The sequence below is a fragment of the Bos indicus genome, chromosome X (assembly GCF_029378745.1).
Source record: "Bos indicus isolate NIAB-ARS_2022 breed Sahiwal x Tharparkar chromosome X, NIAB-ARS_B.indTharparkar_mat_pri_1.0, whole genome shotgun sequence".
Lineage (NCBI taxonomy): Eukaryota > Metazoa > Chordata > Mammalia > Artiodactyla > Bovidae > Bos > Bos indicus.
In genome coordinates, this window is record NC_091789.1 from 99,700,453 (window position 1) to 99,709,200 (window position 8,748).

Below are 8,748 nucleotides of genomic sequence, written 5' to 3' on the forward strand. Positions count from 1 at the left end.
GATTTCTACTTTGGCATATCTCTATCTTGACCTTCCCCTTGCTTGGATATCTTTCTTTGTCTAGTTAACCTGTTGGATTGTGCCTTTTTTCCAGTGCAGGTGGAAGAATAGAAATATCGATTCCTAGACCACCATCCTTCACTGAGCAGGCCAACTGGGAACTTGGATAGAGTCCAAAAGATTGGAAGCCTGGAAATGGAGGATGATATTGAGGCATGTTCTGCTCTAATCCCTCTAAGTCAGGGTTTCCCAACTTTAGTACTGTTGATATTCTTTGTTGTGGGGGCTAGTCTGTGCATTGTAGGATGTTTAGCAGAGTCCCGAGTAGATGCTTGTAGCACCTCCTGCACAAAGAGGAGAAAGGGCAAAATCACCCATGTTGAGAACCACTGCTCTAAGCCTTATGAAAATGTTATCTATGATTCCAGCTACTCATAGTCTGACTAGTAAGATTGAGAGGGACAGAAAGAACCCAGGGTATGAGCCCAAATGGAAGGACCAAGAAATTTAATTGGCCAGTCTCTAGGTTAGACCCTAAGCTGAAAGGCTTCATCTCTTTTAGACTCATAGTTCATACATGCTCTAGAGTAAGATCTGGATGTCTTCCTAATCCTGTATTGCCGTTTCTTCTCATAGAGCACAATTAACATCTAATATGGCTCATCCACCTTTGGTGAACATCTGCACACATACTGTGGTGATACCAGTATCTCTGCTTACTGTCTGGGGAATGGTGGTAGATGCTTCTCAATATCCTGTGAAAGTTTGGAGAGTAGGCAGAGGTCATGGAAAGGGGTCTAATTATCTCTCACTAGCCAGTTTGTGAATCTTGCTATCTGACACCTCTCAGGGTAGGGAAGAGCAGGGCAACATTCAGCTTTGTCTCAGAAAGATCTAGACCTCTCCTCTTCCTGAGGACTTCTTCATTAAGAAGATAGCCCAGGTCATAGCATCAGAATTAAGAATTCAGGCCCCTACCAAGCACCCAGGTGACATTCTTCTGACTGAAAAAAAGAAATAAAGTGCTTTGGATATATTGGGAGCTTTAATTTTTTCCTTAGGAAGAAAAGATTAATTTGCTCATGAAAGGACTTCATATTGTTAAATTTTATTGGTCATTATATGGTCATTATATTAATAGTTACTTGAAACACATTGTAAAATTCAATATGTAGATCTGGGTTGCATAGCAGGTACATTGTTCTAAATTCCCCACTCCCCCTACAAACTCACTCCTCACAGAGTTTTTCCACAGCCTCACTGAGTGGGCAATGGGCCTTTGTCACCTCACACCTGGGATATAGCTGATTGGATCAGGTTAGGCACGTAACCTGAGCTAATCAGCTTCTCTTCCCTAAGAATTTGGAAGGGGACTCAGTAACTTCAGTCAGCTAGCCACAGGTGCTGGACTGACACAGAAAGAGTTTTGGAGGCCATGTGTGGGCTATACAAACTGATGAGCTGGCAAAGAATTAAGTCTTCAGTCTATTTAGTTTCTGTTTCCCCTACAAGGTTATAAGATCAAAGAACATAGGAACCATGTCTCTTTTGCACACTAGAGTAGTCCCAGAGTCTGGTACAGTGCCTGATGCATAATAGACACTCAATAAATATTCATCAAAAAGAGTTTTGACCAGTTTTACCCCACTGGCTCAGCAGTAAAGAACCTGCCTGCCAATTGAGGAGACAAAGTGGAAGCCATGAGTTCAATCCCAGGGTGGGAAAGGCCCTGGAGAAGGAAATGATAACCTACCCCAGTATTCTTGCCTGGAGAATTCCATGGACAGAGGAGCCTGGAGGACTATAGTCCATGGGATTGCAAAACAGTCAGACATGGCTTAGCAACTAAACAACAACAAACCACTTAAGAGAATGCATATGTGTGCTCAGTCCTTTCAGTCATGTCCAACTCTTTGTCCTCTTCCAGGGGATCTTTCCGACCAAAGGATTGAATCCATGTCTCCTGTGTCTCCTGCACTGCAGGCAGATTCTTTACCACTGAGCCACTGGGGAAACCCACTTAAGAGAATAAATAAGGGCTATTTGTCTTCTTTCTCTGATTAACTGTTTAAGCATTCATCTGCCTTTATTAATAGGAAGTCACTATTTCCCTTTTGAGGGCTCTATCTCCCCTAAACTTGGTAAAGAAGATAAGAACTTATTCATTCCAAGATGGTGAGTCCTATTTCTAAATTCTAGGCAGAGGGAGAGAGAACTGGAAAGCCTAGTCAGTGCACTAGCACCATTATTTTTCTTGCCATCTCCCCTGGTCATGCATAGTGCAAGAGTTTCGAGTGTCAAGGTTACAGGTCTTTGAGTTAATTCTTCATGCTCAGCTATTAACCCTCAAAACATATCACTGTGTTTTCTAGATTCAGTCCTGGGGCTTTAAATCTTAGAATCAGCCCAAACCCCAAGAATCCTTAGGTTCTGGTGTTGATCCCAAATAAGCAGCCCAGATTTTTTCTGCCTAAAAGGTAATTTTTCCTTTGGGACCACTGGCATCCTTTCTTGCCATTCCACAGATGTCTAAAACTTTGAATCTAAGCAAGAAGTAATTAGATTCTTGGCCCTTTCCCTCTCAGAAAGCCCTTTGCTTTCTTATGCAGATTTATCTACTCCTTCCCCCAAGACTCTCCAGAACTCTGAATAACATTGTTAAAACACAGAGGGAAAAGGTCTTGTTATTTCTTGGCTAAGAGTGCCTTTCTGCCTTCCATTTACATGACTTAGGGAACTAGGCAAATCATTTTTTTCTATAATAAAATATCTGCCTAGAGTGAGTCACAGTCTTCATGACATCAAAAAGAGTGGGATTATTTTTTTTAATTCCACTCTACTAGGTACCTAGCTATATAAGAACAAAGATGCAATTACCTGGAATGTGCTTTCAGTGTGACTCTTCCAGGAATCTGTAGAGGTTGTAGGCCAAGGATCTGGGTCATCAGGGTTTTGACTCTCTGAAATACCTAACAACATGCAAGGGCAAGAGAGAGCACCATCCAGTATTACTTCATTTCAACTTGCTTGCATCTGCAAAGACCCTATTTCCAAATGTCACATGAACAGGTACTGGGAATTGGACTTAAACGTTTTTGGGGAGAGCACAGTTCAGCTCACAACAGAGACTAACATCCACCATGAGAAAACCAACATCTGTGTTAAGGCTGTGTCTCTTGCTGTTTCCAATCTTTGAAGTGCTAGAAATATGCTATGTTCTGCATAGTAATGGGGGTAAGTTCCATCTCCTCCATTCTGTGTTACCCTTTATCCTCCTATGTCTAATGGGATCCCTTGTAAAATCAGCTCCTTGTATTCTGCCTGAAACCTCTTTTTACTCAGGGTTTAGACACTAGTCCACCCAGCCCACAGGGGCTTCCCTGGTGGTTCAGATGGTAAAGAATCTGCTTGCAATGTAGGAGACCCAGGTTCAATCCCTGGGTCAAGAAGATCCCCTGAAGAAGGTAATGGCTACCCACTCCATACTTGCCTGGGAAATCCCATGGACAGAGGAGCCTGGCGGGCTACAGTCCATGGGATTGCAAACAGTCAGACACAACTGAGAGACTAACACTAACACACACCACACAGTGTTAGTCAGGAGACAGACAATACATGTAGTAGAGTGATCAAGCATGTAAGCACTGCAATTAGACTTTCTGAATCTACTAGTATGTGTGGTGTTGGTTAAGTTAATCTCCTTAAGCTTTAGGCTCCTAATTTGGAAAGTGGATATGAATGATAATCTACCTCACTTGAGGATTAAATGAGATATCAGACATATATATAAAACATTTAGCCAAGTTCCTAGAATATAGTGAAGTGTGAAAGTCACTCAGTCGTGTCCAACTCTTTGTGACTCCATGAACTATACAGTTCATGGAATTCTCTAGGCCAGAATACCAGAGTGGGTAGCCTTTCCCTTCTACAGGAAATATAGAATATGGTAATTATTTAAATGAGAATGAACCTACCACTAAGAATAAACATATTAATGTATTTTCACAATTGCTACAGATTTTTTAATGCCAATTCTTTCCATGGCTGACTGTTTTATTTATTTATTTGGCCATGCCATAGAGCATGCAGGATCTTACCCTGACCAGGTATCAAACCTGTGACCCCTGCAATGAAAGCAGAGCCTCAACCACTGGATCGCCCAGGAAGTCTCCAGATTACTTTTGAAAGAAAGAAAACATTACAGATACTTCTCAAGCCCCACCCCACATCCCTTTCCCCTTTGTCCCTCCTCAATGGTTGCCATCATCCTCAACAGGGTATATATTATTTCAATGAATGCTTTTATACTTTTATTTTATGTCAGTTGCCATAAACAATATTTATCATTGCTTTTGCAAAAAGGTCTCAAAGTGTATGTATGATTTTGAAGCTTGCCTTTTAAACTTAATGTTGTTTTCCAGGTTTATCCCAGTTGATTCATGTAGATCTAGCTCCATTGTATATTCTATTCAAATCATAGTTGATTTATCCATTCCTTTACTGAAGTACAGTTGAGCTGGTTCCACCTTTTTGGTATTACATAGAGTGCTGCAGTAAGCTTCCTTGCATATGTCTACCTATACTCATGTTTGAGATTTTTCTGTAGGATAAATACTTAGAATTGGATTACTAGGTAATAGGGAATATATATCTTTTTCTCCAACATTTTATTAAGAAAATTTTCAAACATACAGAAAAATTGAAAGAATTGTACAGTGAGTTCACACGTACCCACCACCTAGATTCTACAATTAACATTTTGCAATACTTGTTTTATGATACATAAATATCCATCTATCCATTCCTCTATTAATCCATCAATCTATCTTATTTTTCTGATGCTTTTCGAAATTGCAGACATCAGTAACTTCACTCCTAAATACTTCAGCACATACATCATTAAATAGAAGTCAGTATTTGTGTATGGTTCTTTTTTCTTTAGAGGTAAAATTTGTATGTAATAAAGTACACAAATCTTAAGTGGTAATACAATGAGTTTTGACAAATGCATGTACTTGCATTGTTGTAATTCCTTTCAGTACACAGAAAATTAGCATCAACCCAGAAAGTTCCTTCACGTGTGTGCCTGCTACATCGCTTCAGTCATGTCCTACTCTTCGCGACCCTATGGACTGTAGTCCACCAGGCTTCACTGTCCATGGGGATTTTCCAGGCAAGAACAGAGAAGTGGGTTGCCATGCCCTCCTCCAGGGCATCTTCTGGATCTGGGGATTGAACCCATATCTCTTAACTCTCCTGCATTGGCAGGTGGGTTCTTTACCACTAGTGCCACCTGAGAAGCCCAAGTTCCTTCACACCTCTTCCCAGTCAATTACCTCTACCCCAGGCAATCACTGTTTTGATTTTTTCTGCCACAGATGAGCAGTTCTGTCTGTTATAGAAACTCATATAAATTGAATCATGCACTGTATATTCTTTTGTGTAAGGCTTCTTTAACTCAGCCTTTTTATTACTGAATAGTATTCTATTGTATGAATGCACCATACTTTGTTTATCCATTTTCTTATCAATGAACATCCAAGCTATTTCCAGTTTGGGGCTGTTTTGAATAAACTTGCTGTGGTAGGCAACCTCTAAAGTGACCCCAAATGATCACTGCGTCCTGGTACACATGAACTTGTGTAATCTACCTCCTTCAGCTGAATCTTCATATGAGAGCACAGCCCCAGATGATACCTTGATTGCAGCCCTGTGAGAGATCTTGAGGCAAAGGCATTCAACTAAGCTGTGAATGCAACTGAGAAAATAAACATTTGTTGTTTTAAGACACTGAATTTTGAGATACTCTATTATGTGGCAATAGATAACTAATACAGTAGCTGTGAACATTCTTATAAAAGTCTTTTTTCAAACAAGTGCTTTGATTTCTCCTGGACCTCAATATTTAATTTTACTAGGTATTTCTGAATTACTCCCCCAAACTATCTGTTCTTATTTATATTCCAACCATTAATATCTGAGACTTTTTTCCTTCAATTTCTTACCAATACTTGATATTACCAGATCTAGTTAATTTTTTAATTTAATTAGATGTTGCTAATCAGATGGATGTGAAATATTACCAATCAGATTGCATAGACGTGGGAATAAGTTCCATCTCTCTCACTCTAATGTCATTTTACTTTTAGTTTTCCTGATTACTAGTAAGCTTTACCATCTTTTCATATGTTTATTGGCTCTTTTGTAGTTCATTTTGTGTGAATTGTCTTCATATCATTTTCCCACTTTTTAACTGAATTGCTAGGAGTTCCTTATTTATACTGGATGTTAATCCTTCATTGCAATATTTATGGAAATTTATTTTCTCCCAATTTGTGGCTTAAATTTTCATAAAATTATCTCTCCATCCACCAGACATCTACTCTGCTATGTATTCTTCTTGCTGTTTGAATTCATCCTACAGAGAGACCTCACCAATTGTTTATTCTGGTTATTCTTGGGTGGTGGAGTTTGGGGGGTATTTGTTGCCTTCTTTGTTCTTTTCTCTACTGCTTAACTTTTCTATAAAAAGCATATGTGATATTTGTAAAAGCGATAAAGTTTGCATCTCCTGTTTAGTTGAAGGTATGAAATGAGAACCTGGAGAAGTAAAAAGAAGGAAAAGAAGATATTTGTAATTTGCTTGAGAGGTGAGACTTGACATCAAGTGAAGCTGGGCAGGACAAGTAAGGTCAAATAAATTGATGTCCCTCACTTCTAGATAAGGTAAGTATGGAGTAAAATTTCCAGATCACTCACCATATTTAATGAAAATCTACATATGTGGTCAGATTACATTATTCAAAATTCCAATAAGAGGATCTATAGAATAAATTTTGCTGAGTCCTCTTTGTTTCAGGAAAAGCTGCATAAGGATAACACTAGGAAAAATGGAAGGGCATACTTAAAGCAGTTTCAGGATGGCATAGATTATCTTGGTGAATTACATTTCAGAGTCTGGCCTCAGACTTACAGGCTCAATGTGGCTGAATATATTTTAGGTAAAAGTTTTTTTAGGTAGACCTTTTATTGAAGTATCATATACATATAGAAAAATATCCAGATCTTAAATGTAGGGTTTAATGAATTTTCATAGAGAACACAGGTATGTAGCGAGCATCCAGATCCCAAAACAGAACATGACCAGTCCCCCAGAAACTCTCCTCATATGCCTTCCCAGTCACTACTCATCTCTAAGATAACCACTACTCTGATTTCTAAGACAAAAGATTAATTTGCCTCTTTTAGAACTTCATATAAATTTAATCATACAGTATGTACACATGTCTGGCTTCTTTTACTTAATGTTGTATTGGTGAGAGTCTTCTGTGTTGTTTCATGTAGGGACCTATTCATTCTCATTGTTGTATGTCATTCCATTGTGTGAATACACTATAGTTTATCCATTTTACTGTTGAGAATTTGGGTCATTTCCATTTGGGGCTATTATAAATAATGCTAACACAAATATTCTTATATATGTCTATTGGTGAACATATGTATGTATTTCTCTTGGGTATATATAAGAAGTAGAATTGCTGGGTCACTGGGTATACATATGTTTAGCTTTAGTAGTAATTGCCAGTTTTCCAAAGTGATTGTACCAGTTTATGTTTCCCATCAAGATGTTCCACATCTTTGCCAACATGTGGTATTGTTAGTCTTTTCTATTTTAACCACACTAGTAGGTGTATAATGATGTTACATTATGATTTTTTAAAAGTAATTTTATTTATTTATTTTTGGCTGTGCTGGGTCTTTGTTGCTTTTTGAGGGCTTTCTCTAGTTGCCTCGAGTGGGGGCTATTTTTCATTGTGGTGCACAGGCTTCTCACTGCAGTGACTTCTCTTGTGGAGAACAGGGTCTAGGTGTGTGGGCTTCAGTAGTTACAGCACGTGGACTCAACAGTTGCAACACATGGCTCCAGAGTATGGGCTCAGTAGTTGTGGTGCAAGGACTTAGTTGCCCACAGCATGTGGAATCTTCCTGGTCCAGGGATTGAAACAAGTTCCCTGCATTGGCAGGTGGATTCCTATCCACTGCGCCACCAAGGAAGTCCTAGATTATTATTTGAATTTGCATTTTCATTATGACTTATGAAGTTGAACATTTGTTCTTTTGTGTGGTGCTGGTTTAAAGTCAGTTTTCAATTAAATTGTCTGCATTTTCCTTCCTTTAGATTTCTAGAACTTTGTTATATATTGTTAACATGAATCCTTTGTTGGATATATATGGGTTGGCCAATAAGTTCATTTGGGTTTTTGGCTAACTGTTACAGAAAGCCTGAATGAACTTTTTGGCCAACCCAATATATTTCAAATATCTTTTTCCTTTTTTGGTCTTGCCTTTTCAATCTCTTAACAGTGTCTTTTGATAAACACAGTTGTTTTCTGAAAGAATTTCAGTTTTTTTCACTCTATGGCTAGTACCCTTTGAACTCTATTTTAAAAGCCTTTGCTTATCTCCGGTTATTTTGAAATACTAGAGTTATTTTCTCCCTGTATTTCATTTCGTCTTTTCCCCCTTTCTGCCAGATAGCAGACTCTGTTTCATAGCCTCTGTTTCAGACTTCCTACATAGCCTTGTAGGAAATATGTGGCCAAGCTGAAAGCAGATTAGCTAGCAAGATATTTATTTGAGCGTTCTTTTCTAAAAACTTGAGCACAGTAAGAAGAATTGGGTTTGAGGGAGAATGGGACTTCCATCAGATTCACAAGGAGTGTCCTTTGGGCTGAAGTTAGAGAAGGT